Raw genomic sequence first — 20,211 nt, forward strand, 5'->3', positions numbered from 1 at the left:
GTCTTGGTTCCAGCAGTGTCTCGCTTTCCACAGGCAGCTCTTGTATCCTGTCATACACCTGGATAAATATGGCTAACTTATAAAACACTATATATCTAAACAATATATAATATTATCCTTATTTGGTGGTCATAATCTGTAAATTCCTATGTTCTTAGCTCTAAAGCCTAATATTTTTTATTGTTGTGACCAAGTGATTCATTTGATTACACATGCTAGTGAGACTTCAACAAGCTTTCACATTTAAGCTGTGCTCCAGAATGGGTTTCTCATTTGTCATGCAGCCATAGCCACCCCAGTCAAGATTTCTAGGGCTCAGGTGAAAATGCTCCAGGTATGGAGATAAAGATATTCAGGTCTCATTTCAGGAAGACAAAAGCCATTCTATTGTTTAAGAGCTTTCTATTTTCCACTTGGTTTCCCTGGTTTCACTCAATATTTTGGGTTAATGGATGAGAAGGCTTGAGACTCGTGAAACACGCTGACCTTTTCAATCAATATATTTAGCTCCAGGCATTCGTACAGTCAATTTTCTATGCCTCCTCTTCAGCATCTTCTGTATATAAAATGTCTGGCTGTATTAGGTTAGAACATTCCTTTCCTAAATAATATACCAACCTTAGACACCAGCCTTCAAGGCATGGTTATATCAAACAATTATTTTAACCCTTGTGGCTTGAAATTTCACCAATAATTCCCAAATCTTCTAACATTACAAATGTCTCTCTGTTCTTATAAAGCTACCTACAGGAAAATAATGTTTTAAGGGAAATGTGGTCTGGGTGATATACCTATTCTGAGACAAGCAAGATTTTTTATTATAGTCAAGATTGATTGACCTGTCTATGTATCAAATCGACTAGTGTAGGATAAAGCCTTATAAATTAATGACGAGCATGGATTTTTTCCTCATGCCCTCCCGTTTATTTCAGTGTTTGAAATCATGAGTGCTAATAGTATAGTTTATCATGATGGAAGCAGATTTTATACCCCTAAGTTTTAAACCTTGAATATTCTCAATGCATCATTTTAAAAAGCAGTGTGATTCACAATGACTTTAAGGGAAATTGGGCCTTTTGTCTGGTGAAAAAAGGAAAGTGCATGGGTTTGGAAACAGACAGTGGATAGAGATCTTACCCAACTGCTTATAGCCTGGAAGGTCTTGGATGAGCTACTTCAATTCAGAAACAATTCACTTAATCTCTTAAACTAAAATTTTAACATCTGTAAATATTAACTACTTTTTAACACTGCATGGAAAATCTGAAGAGCATATCTTATGGAACATTAAATAATTTAAGTGAGAAGTGTCTTTAAGAATTTGCACATTGATCTTTATTAGAAAACCATGTGGAAAGCACGGTGGTGAACAAAGCACGCTAGTTGTCACTGACACGTTTCTTAGTAGGAACCAATGTAATGGTCTGTACTTAGAAATACACATGGCTGGGGTGACCAGTTAGCTCAGTTGGTTAGAGCGTGGTGCTGATAACACCAAGGTTGCTGGTTCGAGCCCCACATGGGCCACTGTGAGCTGCGCCCTCCCTAAAAGAGTCAACTATGCCATTGTAGTATGAAAGCAACATGTAACCAATGACCATGGCTGTTCCCCAATAAAATTTTTAGAAAGAAAGAGAGAGAGTGTGTGTGTGTGTGAGAGAGAGAGAGAGAGAGAGAGAGAGAGAGAGAGAGAGAGAGAGAGAGAAAGAAAGAAAAATACACATGGCATTGCATATATTTAGTAAGTTCTTGTGTCTGGTTTTCCGGGAAATTCAACAAGACATGAGTAAGATGAGAAAGTAACGATCCTATGGAAACTTGATAAGGATTCGAAACCACTGAAATGTGTACGTAAAATGGAAGAGACCATCAAGTGTTAAAGGTAGGTGGCAATATAGTAGGACGATCTGGACCCAATCATGGAGGAACTAGAGAACTAGGAAGACAGAGAGCAATTTTCTAAAATTATTCCATAAGAAAAGAATGAAATCACAGGAAAAGAGCAGATGTCCAGTTACTAGGACTAGAATGAGGCAGCAAAGCAAAACAGATTCTGTGTGCTTTCTGGCTAGAGACTTGAGTTTTCTAGAAAGTGCAGTAATGCTGAATGTACACTTAGATGCTGATGATTCTAAGTTAGATTTGGGGAGGCTATTAACAGCTAAGATTTGCATGGTGTTTTTCTCCTCACTGACCATGTGAAGTAGGCATTGTCTATCCGTTTTAATGAGGCCATGGACTCACACAAGTTAATAGCTTTAAATGTCACTCTGAGATTGCTTGTTGCCTACCTAATATTCATTCTTTTTTAAAAAAGATTTTTAATTGGGGAATTGGGGGATGGGAACAGTACTGGGGAATTGGGGGAAGGGGAACAGACAAGTTGCTGTCATTTTGTTCTTCAGTCTAGTTGTGGAGGACGTTGCTTCACTGGCCCAAGTTGGCACCATCATTGTGCTTTTCCCGGGCGAGGCACATCAGTCACCGGCTCCTGGATGGCCGCTCACTGCGGCTGCTGGCTACATACGGTAGCCCATGGCAACCCACTGCCACAGGGGCTGCAGCCTACGCCGTCGCCGGCGACTCACGGCAGCCCAGCTCCAGGTTGAGCTGTTGTTCAGCATCTTAGCTGTAGAGGGCAGTGTCACTGGCCCTCATATTTGGAATCCAAACCGGGGCCCTCTGGTGTCCCAAGCCAGTTCTTAACCATCACGCCACTCGGCCGGCCCCCTAATATTCATTTTTCCCTTCTTCTTTAGTCAAAGGGTCCTGATATTTTTCAGGGTGGAAACCCAATGAAAAGAGTATATTTCCCAGCTAGGTGTGGCCATATGACTGAGTTCTGGCCAATCTGAAAGCTGTTGGGTGGCTCTTCCAGAAAGGCTCCTAAAAAAGGAATGGGATGTGTCTCTTGTTGCCTTCCTCCTTTTACCTTCCTGTCCCTTGGAATGTAGATGTGATGGCTGCAGCTGAAGCAGTCATCTTGTGACAGTGAGGATGAAAGCTAGGTATGTATGCAAATGGCGAAGCAGAGAGGACTCTGATTGCCCAGTGACTTAGTTAAGCCACCATACCAGTCTGGACTGACCACCTCTGGGCTTTTCAATATGAGAAGATAAACCCTGGGTGCTATCTTAAATCAACGGACCTAATCACATAGCTAAAACTTCCAGAGCTAGGACTTAGAAGTATCCGAGACATCTGACTTTTGTTCTTTCCAAGCTAGGCAGGTACAAAGGCAGATCTTTTAAAGACAGTGTTTAAATGAAGGAATAATCGAAACTTAATAATAATCAAATAGTTTCTTAAATACTTTTGGGGGAGCATAGAAGTTACTGGTCTTATAAAAGTCCTGTGCTAGAAAATTGTTTTATTTTTCAGTTCTTGGTTTGGAGGTTTAAAAGGTTCAGGCTTGGGGGTAGTCAGTTAGTTCAGGTGGTTAGAGCTCAGTGCTCATAACATCAAGGTTGCTGGTTCGATTCCCACATGAGCTACTGAGATGTGCCCTCCACAACTAGATTGAAACGACTACTTGACTTGGAGCTGATGGGTCCTGGAAAAACACACTGTTCCCCAATAAAAAAAAAAGGTTCAGGCTTTCTCTTCTCTGGTTAAACTTTTATACAATTTCCTCTTCTTATCTGCTAGTGAGTCTTGTTAGACTCTTGGTCAGGTGGCTGCCAGTCTGGGTTGTGTGAAATATAAGAAAGAACGAGGCCAGTGTGGTCTCCTCACCCAGCCGACTAACACATGACTCATAGCATTCCAGTAAAAGTGGAGCCTGCTGCCCTCCAAAACCTGACCCCTGAGTCATTTCCAGCAACTGTGAGAGCCCAAAGCTGCTGCATGCATTTGTGCCATATGCTAATCCCTTCTAGACATAAGTATGAAATCATCCATGCCTGCAGTACCTGTGGTCTCTGAACATTACTTTTGGAATGGGATTGGGGATATCAAGTTTGCAGGCTTGAGATACTACCATGATGGCAGTTTGCTTCTCTCCATAGCCTTGCTTAATCCTTGATTACTTTTTTCTGGTATCACAGAGCATTCATTTACACACTCTTGGATGTTGAAAAGGTTCTTGGGCAGTTAAGCTGAGTCACAAGGCACGAATCAATGGTCACCTCTTCCCTTCACAGTAGGAAATTATTGACTCGACCCTTCTAGATTATCTCCAATATGAATGCAGGAGGTTAATAAGAGCAGTCTCGATAATCTTGTGCTGTCTTGTCTGCTTTTATCTTTCAGTTAGGCTGTTTACTTCTTCTGTCATGTCCTTACAAGCCACAGCCATATCTATGTCATTAACCCTTTCACTTATTTGGACACAGTTCCAGGAAGTCCGATTGTGTTTCAGATTCAATTCTAATGAGTGTTTCAATCTATAGTTTTGCAAGACTGTTTTTTCCTATATAAATATATCCATAAACATAACTAACCACTCTTTCATATCACTCTGCACTAATGATACATTTGTAGCTGATGGAATCTAATAACGATTATGAAAGTTTCTGCCTATTTATTTTTTTGTCTCCAAAAACTAGGTAAAAAGGAAGGCTTTTATTTTCTGATGTCCTCTTTAAAAATTCAATTCTCTATTTTTTGCAACTTACATTCTGTATCTATTACGATCTTTGTTTCATGTAATAGTAATTTTCACAGATACTTAAAACAATTTTCAGAAGGTAAAGTAAGAATTTCCTGCAAGGTATAAAAGTGAGAGATTGTATAAGCAGGCATTTCTGGTCATTAGTATTATTTTCCTTGAAAATTCCAACTCTCCTGTACATGTTTTGAATGGCAGACATTGAGTTGGATGGAGATACCAGATTCATTGAAGAAGAAAGTCAAAGGCTGAATTTAGCCTAGCTGAGATTTCTGCCACAGGCTTTTGAATTTGAGCACTTTCTCTCACCAGGAACAAAGGCTAATCTAGTTTCTTAAGTGATGATTTTCACCACACGGGTGCAATGTGCCACGGATCTCACTGTTTTAATAAGCTAGTAAGTATGCACCTGTTTTGTGGTTTTTTTACAAGTTTAGAGAACAGAAGCCATTAACCATCTTAATTTTATCGATCAAAATAACTGGATTGAAAATAAAATGAACTTTCTGAGGAAATGAGTTATAACAATTGCTCTATGGTTTATGAAATACAAGTGGGCTGTTGAGAAATACGCTCTCTGGTTGATGGACCGTTTATTGTGCTAGGTGTTTCTTAAGGCTGCTATTCTGTAAACAAATCTATTGCCAAAAGAAGTACACTGAAATGAAGGAACAAATTGTGCATTAGAAAGCACTAGAATTATGAATGTCAGTCTACAGCAGAAAACATATTCAGAAACGTGCTTATCGGGAAGAGAGACACGGCATGAAGTCACAGGAAAGAAGGGAAGACCATTAACAAACAGCTGAACGCCATGTTGAACAGCACTGAGTCCTTTCACAAATCAATTTCACATTGTCCTAGCCTTCCAATGGAGGGAGGGGGAGGTCCATGGGCATTTTCAGAAAGTTACAAAATCACTATTCCCCTTGTTCTTCAGGATCTCTTCCTGGCCATTCTCCTCCATATTCTCATTAAAAACAAAATGAAACTTCTTTCCAGGTCATGACATTTCAGCTCTGTACCACCTTCTGTCTCTCCTACTGACCTCCTGGTGACTCCCCATCATAAATGGGACACTTTTGCCACTTGCTCACAGCCTTCACCCCACTCCCAAACATGGCGTCCTCCTGGGTGGCTTCAACATAGTAATGGATGTACTGTTTTGGAGACCACCATCTGATATTCACCCTCCTTCTAACTTCCTTCGGAGAAGCCTCCTCTTCCAACAGCCTCAGTCCTTGTGGTTATTATTGTCCCAATAATATCCTTTATAGCAAAAGCAAATTCCAGATTAGTTGTCCTGCCGCTTTAATGTCATTTAATCCTAAACAACTCCTCAGTCTTAGACTTACAGTCTTCCACAACGTTGGCATTTGTGAAGAATACAGGCCAGTTATTGGATCGTGTTCTTCAGTTTGAGTTTGTCTATTTTCTCACGGTTTGACTCAGGTTATACATTTTTTGGCAAGAAAAACATAAAAGTGATGTTGAGTTCTCAGTGCAGCATATCATGGGTCAACTTGCCCCATTACTGGTGATGTTATATTTGATCATTTGATTAAAGAGCTGTATGACAATGTTCTCTCTTATAAAGCTACTATTTTCCCCCTTTGCAATTAAATATCTTGAAGGGAGAAATGTTGAGGCTATATAAATATCCTCTTACTCATTGTGGTAGGCGCAATGACCTCCCAAACATGTCCATGTACTAATCCTGTAACCTGTGAATATATTAGGTTACGTGGCAAAGGGGGATTAAAGTCACAGATAGAATTCAGATAGCTAAGCAGCTGACCTTAAAATAGGGAGATTATTGTGAATTATTCTGGTGGGCCCAATACAATCACAAGTGTCCTTAAAATGGAAGAGGGAGGCAGAGAAATCAGAGCCAGGGAAGGAGGTGTAATGACAGATGCAAGGTTGGAGTGATACGGTGTGAGAAGGACGTGACCTTCTATTGCCGGCTGTAAAGATGGAAGAAGGAAACCATGAGCCAAGGCATGCAAGTGGCCCTTGTTTTAAAATGTAGATTTTATCATGATTCAGGTATGACGAGGCCAAGAGATCAGGAGATGATTGCCATTGAAAAGATAGTTTATTATCCTCACAGATCCCTAGAGAAGGGGACATGCCAAACCATGGGGGAGCTCCACAGGGAGAGCAGGGTTGTTTAAGAGGCAGAGGGAGAGAGGGGAGAGCAAGAGCAAGAGCCTGCATTGTGGTTTCCACGGGAAGAAAAGGGTGAGGTAGGGTAGGCAGGGTTAGGTTAGGCTACTGTGAATCACTTCAATGGGCTCCGGGTGTAGGGCTGTCTCTAGTTGTCTAGTACATGCCATGGGGTGAGTAGGGCAGAGGAATAGTGGTTGAGAGTGTACAAGCCCATAAGGGAGGTGACTGGGGCTCTGGGTTGGTTGGTTTGCATATGAAAGGCCTATTTGCAGGCACTTAGGTGCCTTTAGGAATTTGCTAGTCCTGGGGGAGGCAGTTTCTCCAGGGTGAGCAAGACCCCAAGATGTCAAAGCATCAAAAATACAGAAAATAGGGCCGGCCGAGTGGCGCGATGGTTAAGAACTCGCTTGGGATGCCAGAGGGCCCCAGTTCGGATCCCACATATGAGGGCCAGTGACACTGCCCTCCACAGCTAAGATGCTGAACAACAGCTCAACCTGGAGCTGGGCTGCCATGAGTCGCCGGCGACGGCGTGGGCTGCAGTCCCTGTGGCAGTGGATTGCCATGGGCTACCGTGTGTGGCCAGCAGTCAGCGTGAGCGGCCAGCAGCCGCAGTGAGCGGCCGTCCAGAAGCCGGCGACTGATCTGCCTCGCCAGAGAAGAGCGCAATGATGGTGCCAACTTGGGCCAGTGAAGCAACGTCCTCCACAACTAGACTGAAGAACAAAACGACAGCAACTTGTCTGTTCCCCTTTCCCCAATTCCCCAGCACTGTTCCCATCCCCCCAATTTCCCAATAAAAATCTTTAAAAAAAATACAGAAAATAAAAAAGCACAATTAAGACACCTCTAGAGGCTGGAAACAGCACGGAAAAGTCTTCTCCTCTTGGCACCTCTGACAGAAATGCAGCCCTGCTGACGCCGTGATGTTAGTCCAGTCAGATCCCCCTTGTACTTCTAACTTACAGAACTGTGAAATAATACATTTGTGTTGTTTTAAGCCACACAATTTGTGGTAATTTGTTACAGCAGCAATTAAAAATGAGGATACTCCTCAACATTTTATCCACTGATTTTAGTATTTGTGGATGATTCTTGCCTAAATCAGACTATTTTGATGATTTTTCTCATCTCTTTGGGCTATTATAAGGACACGCCTGTTCTTCCAGTTCCTTCCATTTATGTATTCATATCAATATGGACTCATGGTTTCTTATTTTGTTCAATGGATTATAATCCTTTATTTTCACTATTTATTTTGATGCTCAAGTTTTTCCTGATTTTGTCAGTAGGAGCACCTTGAAACTGGCTTCTGTGTTTTTTTAACATGTCCACGGGGGAAAATTTGCATCTGAAGACCATACAGTGAAATTATTAATTTTCTTAGGTGTGATAATGGTATTAAGGTTATGTAGAAGGTCCCCCTTCTCATGGGAGATGTATTTAGGGGTGAAGTGCCATTATATTTGCAAATTACTTTCTAATGAGTCAGCAACAAAAAAGGCAATATTTTGGCATGATTTATATATATCTACATCTGTTTATTGGTAGATGTAGATATATGCATACATACACACATGTATATGGAGAGCGAGAAAGAGGGAAGTAAATATGTCAAAATGATCAAATCTAGGTGGAGGATATACAAATATTTAGTGTCCTAGTCTTTCAATTTGTCTGCATGCTTAAAATTTTCACAATAGAATTTTAGGGAAAATAACAAACAAAGAGAAATGGCTTTAAAAAATAGCTGATCCTGGGCCGGCTGAGTGGCTCAGTTGGTTAAGAGCTCGCTCAAGAATTTGAGCTCTGAGCAACAGCGGTTCAAGTCCAGCCCGAGCTGAGCAGCCGCTGAGCTGCCAACAGGTAGCAGGATGGCTCAGCTTAAAAAAAAAATAGCTGATCCATCTTCCTCAAAATATGATTGTGTACATGGCATATGCTTAAGACTTCAATGTCTTTCCCTCAGGTCCAGGATGCAAGAAGATTATTATTATTTTTTTTTAAGAAACAGGGTCTCCCTATGTTGCCCAGGCTGGAGTGCAGTGGCTATTCACAGGCGCAATCCCACTACTGATCAGCACGGGAGCTTTGACCTGCTCCGTTTCCGACCTGGGCCTGTTCACCACTCCTTAGGCAACCTGGTGGACCTCCGCTCCTGGGGGGGTCACCATATTGATGCCGAACTTAGTGCAGACACCCAATTGGCATAGCGCACTACAGCCCAGAACTCCTGGACTCAAGCGATCCTCCAGCCTCAGCCTCCCGAGTAGCTAGGACTACAGGCGCGCGCCACCGCACCCGGCAGAAGATTAATTTTTTTAATGAACATTTTAATGTGTCAGCTTAAATCTGTCCTCTGCAATTCAATTAAATGAAATATTTGCCCACAAAGTCCCTGAAAGCAATGACCTCATTAAAGTATGTAAATGCTACCTCTTGGATCTCATTTATACATTTTTATTTGTTCTTATGGACAAAGTTATCTTACAATCCAACCCGTTTCAATCACCATATGTTTTAGATTAATAATAGCCCATAAAGGGACTTTAAATATGTAGAGTTTGTGGATATGTACAGTCCAATGAATAACCAAAGGGAATTACAAAAAAATGCAAAGCTTCTTATACTGTTTCATGTTTTGTCTATGCAATTTTTCAAAGCCTTTTATATGTGACTAGGCTTATGAACTTATGATCATTGAGGTTTGGCAGGTACAGAGTTAATACATGTTTATTATTTTGAGCCACAATGCTTTTGGTTAATTTGTTACAAGGCAACAGATAACTAATACAGACCCTCATAGTGTCATTTGGGTCCAGTTGTCATGCTTCAGGGTGTGGGAATTTTTTCCATCTCATCCATATATCCAACAACAATATAAGGCTTAATGCAAGAAAAAGAGCACTAAAGAGACATCCCCAAACTCTTGGTATTGGTGGGGGTAACATATGACTCTGCTTCTTCCTTGTTGGGTTTAAAGGGTTTTTGCTGAAGCAATTTTCCATCTGGGGGAGGAGCACCTCTTGGCTAGTATGTTTTCTAGTGGCAGAAAGTCTCTTAGGAAATTCATATTCATAAACCCAGATTGTCCAACTCAATAAAAGATTGCATTTGACCCTGCAACAATCCTGTGGTGTAGGTACTATAGCTGAGAATGTAGTTGATGTAGTATGTGATGTAGACACCTGATCTCAAAACTGAGGGGACTGAAATATTAGGAATGTACGTTGAAATGTTTTAGGAATGTACACAAATTTGGAGAGATATTAAAAGTCTTGGGGGTTTTCCTCATAAATATCCAATGACCTCTGCACTGGAGAAGAGACAAAGAAAACAGGCATGAGGAAGGTAACAGATATAAGGCACTGAGGCGGGGAGAAAGGTATTCTCCTTCCTCCCAAGTGAGGCCTTCTCAAGGATTACTTCAGGAAAGGCTGTTTGAATCAAGGCCTAATCAAGTTCACATGGTCGTCAACCCCAATTCCCTTGAGGCTTTGGAAACAATGAGCCCCTACATTGCTACTTTCCTTTGAACTGCTGCCTCCTTTGAAGGAAGCAGCAGAGGGTCTTGAAGGGCAAAAGTGGCTGATCTGTTTTCAGACACTGAGAGCTGGTGAATGGCAAGGGATGTTTGTAGCTTTATGTTGTGTCAGGATTTTGACAATCACCATCTGGGGAAGTTACCAGAAGTGGTTGAACCTGACATGGGATATAACAGACACCTCAGACATTCTGGTATGTTCTCAGTACCTCAGCGAAAGGCCATTCACTGTTCTGGCCAGGCTTCGACAAGGAAAACACCAGTGATCTGAGGCCAAACAGATTCTTGTGGCCCCGGAAGTTCCGGTTCTGCTACTAACCGGCAGTGTCCCTTCACTTTGCATCTCGGTCTCTTTATCTCCAGATGTAGATAAAATGTTTTCTCAGACCTTTTCTAGCTCTGAAACATTATGATACCACAATTCCTTCAGTAAGTTGTAAGAGGCTCCAATTCCATGGGTGAATGGATCCAACTTGCCTATTTGGGCACTTATATGAATTGTGTTCATGGTAAACATCGACAGCTCCTCTTGATTAGCATTGGGTTTGTGAAGGAAATCTTTTCAGCTTTGGAAGATCTAATACACCTTGTTTCCCTTTGTTCTTCCTGGAAATAACCGGAAGAAAATGATGTATGGCTGTTCGTCAATCATTCCCCTTAGGTTGATGTGGTAGAACTTGTAGTCATTTAAAAACTACACAGAAGTTCATATTTGAGGAAAACACGGTAATTCTGACTAGGGCATTTTCCCAATCACCTCTCTGAAAACAGACTGAGCACTAAAAAATAGTATTGGGAAAGCAAATATCTTTTCTGTGACTCAGTTATTAATTTAATAAAGAGCCAACATGGGTATAGGGGACATTTTATTTTTAATTTCTCTCTGGTATATTTCCTCGAAGTGACAAAAAAATAATGATTAAAGGTGAGCAAATGTGGCAATTCCCCCAAAATTCCTAACATAGGTTTTCATTTTAGTTTAACATAATCCAAATAAAAATGACCAAAATACTGAGCTGGGCTTCTGTGGTTATTTAAAATACACAAGGCTGTTCCATAGAACTTTTCATGATGCTAGAAATGTTCTATATCTCTACTGTCCAACAGAGTAGTCTCTAACCATGTATGGCTATTGAATACTTAAAATGTTGCCCAAAACTGACTTTTTATTTTATTTAATATACGCTTAACATTTAGCCAGCTACATATGTCTGGGGACTACTATATCAACAGCACTGGTCTAAAGTCTTGATTTGTCCTTGTATATATACACACACACACACAATATAGTTCTTTAAATTAAAAAAATAATATATATATATATATATATATATATATCTCAAAAGGCCGGCTTTAGTGACATGCTAGTCCCACCAGAAAATAACCCCAAAGCCCCCTTGCGAGTAACATGCTCAAGGTGACCAACCAACACCTATTTCTACACCCTGTGTGTACATGTACATGTGTACCTGAAACCAAAGCCACGGGGCTTGCGTGAGTGCTGCTGCTATAACATGCTTTCTTCCTGTGTACTTGACCAGTGTCCACTCCCTCCAGGAGGCTGGGCAGGACACAGAGAAACCCTTACGTAGTGGTGAGGAAATAACCCCAAACAGGTCACTTTCCAGACACCGCCACCCTCACCGCCATTCAAAAGGAGATCCTTATTTCTAATCAGACTACTCCCCTCAAATTTGGCTCCCAGTGACCAGAATGGTTTTTCTCTTTTAGACAAATACATACATATCCGCGCACCCATGTATATAATGTTTTCGTTTTTGCACTTAAATATCAAAACACTACTCTGCTTTGTGGTACAAATGGGGACCAATCAATGAGAACCTTTTCTTCTAAGGTAGGGCTACCCATCCTAGCCCTTTATGCTGAGCTTGTCTTCAAGTGAGGGCATTTAGCCCCAGGCAACGGAAGCATGCCAGGGTAAAAGGGCATTTTCCTGCCTGCCTGACTCCCACCCTTTGTCTCTTTCCTTTCTCACTTTTATTCGAAAGCTGGTTATAGTCTTTTAAGAACTGGAACTTCCCAGTGAGAGGGGAATGTAACCTAATCAGGGAGTAAGCCCAGCTCCCCCACCCCCTCCAGCTATCTGGAAGAAAAATTCCTTCCCCTCCCTTCACAAGTACTATGCTCACTGTCCGGATAGATTTGCCTATTGGACAAACATGCCTGATTAAATGGAAGCAGTGGTTATGTTTCCGTCCCCCTCCCTTCTAACACAGTACAAAACTTCAGTGATAGCTGGAGAAAAGGGTGTGTGTGTGTGTGTGTGTGTGTGTGTGTGTGTGTGTGTGTAGATTAAGAAGTTGACCCCTTTGGGGCCGACCAGGTGGCACAGTTGTTTAGAGTCTGAGCTCTGAGCAACAGGGTGGCCAGTTCGATTCTCACATTGGCCAGTGAACTGCACCCAAGCTGAGCTACCGCTGAGGTGGTGAGAGCGCATGCTCTTAGCAGCAAGGTTGCAGATTGGACTCCTGCATGGGATGGTGGGCTGTGCACCGCGACCCCTGCTCCTGCTCCCGCTCCCGCTCCCGCAACTAAGATTAAACACCGCACCTTGAACTGAGCAGCCAGTGAGCTACCCACGGGTGGCTGGATGGCTCAGTGTGCAACAAGGTTGCCGGTTCGACTCCTGCATGGGATGGTGGGCTGCGCCCCCACTACCGCCCCCCCACACACACTAGATTGAAAGCGGTGACTGGACTTGGAGCTGAACTGCGCCCTCCACAACTAAGACTGAAGGACAACAACTTGACTTGGAGCTGATGGGTCCTGGAAAAACACGACTTTCCCTTCCCCAATTCCCCAACACTGTTCCCTTCCCCAATTCCCCAATAAAATCTTAAAAAAAAAAGAGGAAGTTGACCCCTTTATCCTGGGTGAAGAACGCAAGTGGGCATGAGGAATAAAACAAGAGACCTTGCTGTTTTGCTCTTCAAGTGACACTTATTATTACAATTGAGAGCGGGTGGGAGTAGGAGCGGGATGAGGAATGCGAAGGGGTTCCATGGCTGCCAGTCTAGTCCACTTAGATTTTGTAGTGGAAGGGCTTGTCACCAGTTTCCTTGAGAAGACAGGTGCGGACCAGGGCTTCTGTCACCGCAAAGGGGTCACAGTTGGCAGAGGGGCGACGGTCTTCAAAGTAACCGTTCTTCTCCTGGCCGACAGGCCGGGGAATGCGGATGCTGGCACGACGGTTGGCCACACCTGCAGAAAAGTCATCAATGTTGGAGGTCTCGTGGAATCGAGTCAGGCGGCGGGCATTGTCCAGGCCCCCATTGGGATCATAGGCTCGGATGTGGTACTGGTGCCGCTTGCTCAGTCTCTTGATGGACTTCTCAATGCGCTTCAGACTGTTCTCGTCTCGCATGGCCTTGGTGCTGAAGTTGGTGTGGCAGCCAGCACCTTTCCAGTTCCCAGGAATGGGCTTAGGATCAAAGGTTGCTATGACTCCAAAGTCTTCACACACCCGGTGCAGAATGAAACGGGCCACCCAGAGATGATCTCCCATGTGGATTCCTTCACAGGGTCCTATCTGGAATTCCCACTGGGCGGGCATGACCTCAGCGTTTGTGCCTGAGATCTTGATGCCAGCATACAAGCAGGCCCGATAGTGAGCCTCCACGATATCCCTGCCATAGATTCTTTCTGCTCCCACGCCACAGTAGTATGGACCTTGAGGCCCAGGGAAGCCATTGGAAGGCCAAGCAAAAGGGTGCCCATCTGTGCCCAGGAGCATATATTCCTGCTCCATTCCAAACCAGGGGTGGTGATTGCTCACCATGTCCATTATGTGTTTACAGGTATGCCTTGAGTTGGTCTCTGCAGGCTTTCGGTCATAGGTGAAGACTTCACAGAACACCAGCTTGTTGGGGTCCTTGAGGAAAGGATCCCGAAACATGGCAGCAGGGATGAGATACATGTCACTGTTGGAGCCTTTAGATTGAGAAGTACAGGAGCCATCAAAATTCCACTCAGGCAACTCTTCTATAGAGCTGGGCTCACTGTCCAGAGTCCGGGTCTTACAGCGCAGTCCTTCTCTAGTACCATCAATCCAGATATACGTAGCTTGGACTTTATTGCCCTGAGGTAGGGACATGTACAGCTGCTTGACGCCTTTGTTCAAGTGGGAACTCACCGAGGTAGCCATGGTGGAAGATGTTCTGGGGGGCGAGCAGGTGTCAGGCCGGGCAGGCCGCAGAGCGAGGTGCGCAGAGGAGAGGAGAGGAGGCCGGGGTGCTGTTCAGGTGTTCTGCTCTTCTGCCTTTCTCAGCTGTCTCACTGATACCTTCTGCAGCGTGGACTTGGGTCGGCTTGATGGAGTTCAAATCCTTGCTTCCTCCCCTTGCTGGCTGGGTGACATGGTCTGAGAGACTTAACTGTTCTGAGCTCTAACAGTGACCACTGCACATGGCCATGGGATGGGTGAGACTAGCCCCTTCCTGTTGCTATAGGGTTTACTGGCTGAAAGGGCAGGTGATGTCACAAAGGAGAGCTGGGCAACTGGTAGCTATGGTTACGACCCTAAAGCTCTGTGAGTTTTCAACAATCTTTGCTCTCCAGAGCAATGGCTGATCCCTTAAAAGGACAGCAGCAAAAAGGAAGAATGAGTTTTGGCTCGTTGACCCAGGGAGCTGGACTAGCAGCTTCAAGGTCAGGGCTGGCAGCTGAGGAGCACTGCAGCCCACCACCAGGAAGAGGAGTTCAAAGCATTTGCCCCTTCGAAGCAAAGGCTGGCTTATCAGCCTGTGTTCCCAGGGTCTCTGACCTTGGACCTTCAGTGTGTGCCTGGCTTGGGTTAGGATGGCAAGGCATTACAATGATAAATAACACACATGTTGTTGTGAACCCCTCCCACCCAGGATCTCATTTAACCCTCGCAACAACCCTGAGACATGATATGATTTTCACTCAGCTTGTCAATGAGGACCTCAAGTTCAATGCAATTCAATTGCCAATGCCACACCTTTACTAACAGGTCGAACTGGGATCAAATCAGAGTCTTTGTAGCTTTGTATTTGTGCATATCCCCACCCCATGACAGGGACATGAAATTCCAGATTTCTGCCCCCACTCCAGATACTCATTTACACTTTTTGCCACCACCCCGGGGGACCCTACATTTTTATTTCATTTGCAGACCATACTTTGAGAAATACTACCAAAATACCCCTCACTCTGGAAAGAACGCCAGAGTGGTGTTACCTAAAACCAGAGGCTCTCAACTAGGGTGATTTTGCCCTCTAGAAGACATTGTCTGGAGACATTTCTGGTTGTCACAGCTTGCAGGGAGGTTGCTCCTGGCATCTGGTGGGTAGAGGCCAAGGATGAATGCCGCTAAATGTCCTGCAATGCATAGGACGTCTCGCCCCTCCCCCAAAAAGGAATTATCCAACCCAAAATGTCAATAGTCCTGAGGCTGAGAAATCTTTCCTTAAATAAAGCAAACCCAGGACCTCTGGTATCCCTGTGAAGGGAGAGCACAAACCGAATGCACAATGAAAAAAATAACAAATTTCATTCTTCACTTGATTTCAAGCAGCCCAGTTTCCAGTGATTTAAAGGAATTTAAGGCGATGATTCTCAACTTTATCAGACCCAGTGTTCCATTTTTATAACAAATATTTCCTAACACCTCTTTTTCTATATTGAAATGAAATTCATCAATAATAAAACTATCTATACAAATAATTCTAAACTATCAATATAATGTTATGATTATATCAGACAGAAATATAAAGATAATTTATAATAAGATAATATGTATTTTGATTTGTCCAAATCTGCAGTAGGAAATGAAATAAAGTCATTAGATGCCTGTGCCTATCTGTAGGATCACCAAGAAAGCAATAGCTACACATGCCAGGAGATCCAGGTGTGTCCTATTGAAGACTCATGGCGTCACGATTTTCCGGAACAGTGAACAACTTGTGTTAAAGTTCCATACAAAACAAAAGATGATCTTCTGATTTATGCAGTCATTTACTTCTAGAAAAAATTGAATGTTTATTAAAACTGTGCCAAAAGTATTTTTGTTTATTTGTAAAATGATGTGCCATCTATCTTCAGATAATCTGCTGAAGGTTTTTGCACACATGAATGTCTACCAGGACATGCAGAAGTCCCTCAGGACTCGGGAGGGTCTTTCCTTGTTGTGGGCTTCATGAACAATGAACGGTGCCTAAAACTCCAGCTGTGACTGATGAATGTCTAAGGCAACTTTCCCCCTCCCTATTGGTGTGAAAACCAAAACCACACAACAAAATCCCCTAAAATCCCCCTAGGGGTGTACCCTCTTTGCAAAACCACTGATTTAAGAGATTTTAGAGAGTCATACTGATTATGAACCATTTTTGCCATATATGCTGATGTTAACACTTAACCCCACCTCTGATCCCTGCCTTTTCTCTCCCAAGAATGAAACCCTGTACATATGGAAGGTTGAGTAGTATTTGTGCCCTAAAAATGACCAAAATGTATCCTCACCGCAGATCATCTTTGCCATGAAAGATCTGGAGGGTGAATCTTTTCAATATCCTACTCAGTTAGATGTGGCCCCTGGCAGTGTTCCTTCTTTCTCTATGCACTAGAGAAATCTTGTGAATGATTCTGGTGCAGCATAACATTATTTAATGGACGTTTAACAGATGTTTAATGGACAGAAACCCATGCTGGAAAATATTACGTTGGTAGCTGCTCTGTAAAACATATGAGCCTGGCCCCTGATGCCAAATTTTAAGTATTTCTAATGTTTCTTGATTTCCTCACAATGGTGAAAATTATGGGAATCTTCCTCTTTGCCTTCCACTGTCTCCACCCCCATCCCTATTGTGCAAATTCTTCAGGATCTCAAATGGTGGGCTCTACACCCTGCCTTCCTGGAGGCTGGGGGCAGCACAGGGACCTTGGCCATATGCCTGCAATCAGATTTCCCAGTGAGTCTGAAACAGCCCTTGCAGATAAAAGGGGGAGCTAGCTTTCACAATTACAATTTTCTCTTCTCCCTCACTCTTTTGGCAACCCATATTTACCAATAGCTTTCCCTTTTTCAGGCAGACAGAGTAACATCTGGCTGCTTTGGTACGCTGATGTTTATTTATAACATTTACCAGTTGTCATGGTGTAAATACCCCCACATTGTCTGATACCAAACTACCAACTAGACACTGAATGTAAAGTTGGGGAGGGACGCACAGTAAGAGATGCACAATAGCACATCATTATATGGTATTTCCACTATTCAGATATAATAGACCTAAATAAAACATAGGTAATACAGTAACATTTTGAAATGACTTTAGATTTACAGAAGAGTTGCAAAGATAGTACAAAGGGTTCCCATGTACCTTTTACCCAGCTTCCCTTAATAGTAACATCTTTTATAACCATGGCACATTTATCAACTGGGCACATTGTCTAGTCTATGTAATCTACAGCATACCCTGTAATGAGGCATCTTGGCTCACTGTGTTGAGCTTTATTTCCCTAAAAAAAATAATAAAGTTATGTCAAAATCTGACTATGCCTATAGGATTCTGTTGCTCTGATAAATTTCATCTGTATGGACAAAATAAAGTTTAAAAAAACCTTTGAGAATGGGAAAACCATATAAGAGTTGTAAGCAGGAAAATAATATGAACAGATAAGGGTTTTAGAAAGATTGTCCTAGAAATTATGAAAAGAATGCACAGGAACAAAAAGACCAGCTGGAAAAAAAAACAATTGTAACAGTCCAGGCAGGATTTAATGAAGGTTGGAATTAAGGCAATTGGAATGGGGATGGAGAAGCTAATATGACTTCAAGAGATGCTAAGGAGATAGAATCTACAAGACTCCATAACTGATTGACGGCTACTGAGAGTTCAGTTTCTGACTTGAAGGGAACACTGGAGCAGGACAGGTATCAAGTTCGGCTTCTGATATGTTCTTTCAAGTGCTTGTGGGATCACTAAGAAGCATGTGTGGATCAAGTACATCCTCAGAAACTTTCCCCCCATATCTTGGACTATGGAATCACTTTGTTGGGTTGAATTTCATACATTGAAATTCCTTACCTTTCCCTCTATAATGTAAGTTAGAGGGCAGAGAGCAAGGACAGAAGTCAACAAGCTTCTTTAAAAGCTCAATTTCTTTCCCTCTCTACTCCCATTTACCCTGAGAACAAAAAAGAATAAAGAAGAGGCGGGGAAAGCATATACCCCGTACTTCTGCTCTTTCCACAGAGGACAGCAAGGCAGAGCTGAGTAGTGTTTCCAACCCTCATTGAATTCCAAGGTAGATGCTGTCTGTAAAGCACCTCCATGTTGGCCTGGACTTGCCTGGAACGTAGCTGCTCAATTGGGTGTAATCTGACACATGACGTAATAGTCAGCCGCCTGGATTAATCAGGCCCAGCTGTTGGACCCTCTGCTCTGTGTGGGGGTTCAGCCTCCCCATCTGTTCCTCAGGCCTCCCCACTTATGTCTTCTCAGCTTGAGCCTCCAGCCATGACAGATGGCTGCTTCTCCGCCATTACAGATCATTTTTCTCTGATCAGTGTCTCAGCCCCAATTTGTACTTAACATTTTAAACTAACCCCATCACTTTCATCACCTTAGGCATTTACAGAGATGAATTTATACTACATATGTATACATATGTATGCACACACACATATGTATATACATATAATGACCAGTATGCACACACATGTATACCTTTATTTGTTTTAACTTTCACACACAACAACCCAGGCTCATAAAGAATATTTCTACAATACTCTCCAACCAGGGTTGGATTCTCTACATGGCAGTGGGTGAAAACAATGACAGGGCCTCTGACAAGTTGAGGATTATTTCCAAAACCCTTCCCAACCACACTTATGAGTATTTTGAAACCACAAAAATTAAAATTTACCAGTCCCAATGGTCTATTCTATATTCTACTGCTCTGGCCAAGTTGCTTCATTTTTGGCTCTCAGAACCTGTCTCTGTAATTACAATACTCAAGTTCAAATAACATGGGGATTTTCCAGACGTGGTTGAGAGACTGTCAGCAGAGAGGCTATCCATGGCAGCTGCAGCCCTAAGCCCTGCACTATTCCCACCAGCAAGCCCGGAACAGGCTTCTGAACAATGCCTTTTACCACACCTGCTATCACAGTCGTCATGGGCAAAAGGGCAGAATCTACACAAATACTTCACTTCCTTGAGGGAATATTTCAAAGCAATAGTCATTTCCGTCAATTATTTTATGTCTAATTATTAGCATTGTTTTTTCCCCAATGATGATGGTAGTGGTTCCTTTTAAGACTTGACATCTAAAACAGTCTATTTTATATCTCTTAGCAACCTTTACACTTCATATAGCTGATAAAATATTACTTTGATTGCAGTGGTTCTCAATCAGGATTGATTTTGCTTCCCTGAGGACATCTAGAAATGTCTGGAGAAATTTTGGTTGTCACAACTTGGGGGGCAGTGCTACCTGTATCTAGTACCTGTGTCTAGTAGCTGCTAAACATCCTACTGTGCACAAACAGCACACACACACACACACACACACACACCCATACACCCGCCCCCAGCAAAGAATTGCCTGGCCTCAAATGGCAATAATGCCAAGGTTGAGGAGCCAGCTCTATTAGATGATACATTAATCATGCCACTGCCATGCTGACCAGTCAGTCTGATGAGGCCCTGCTTCTTGAAAAGAAAAGCCTGAGAGTGTGGGATTCCAGGTACCAGGCCATCCTTCTTACAGAGAGGTTTGACCTGGGTGAAGACTCCCCTGAGAAACCAAAGACTTTTAGTGGGTTGCCGGAAAAGTCATGACGCATTTTCGCATTGAAAAACATAGAAAAACTACGTCATGACTTTTCCAAAAACCCAAT

The 20,211-nt window shown here is 42.8% G+C and overlaps 1 pseudogene; it reads right to left on the reverse strand.

Moving 5' to 3' along the window:
• Nucleotides 1-13,368: 13,368 nt before the first annotated feature.
• Nucleotides 13,369-14,490, reverse strand: LOC109375322 (glutamine synthetase pseudogene; annotated as a pseudogene).
• Between the last annotated feature and the right edge of the window lie 5,721 nt (nt 14,491-20,211).

The sequence above is a fragment of the Hipposideros armiger genome, unplaced genomic scaffold (genome assembly GCF_001890085.2).
Source record: "Hipposideros armiger isolate ML-2016 unplaced genomic scaffold, ASM189008v1 scaffold_927, whole genome shotgun sequence".
NCBI classification, from domain to species: Eukaryota; Metazoa; Chordata; class Mammalia; order Chiroptera; family Hipposideridae; genus Hipposideros; species Hipposideros armiger.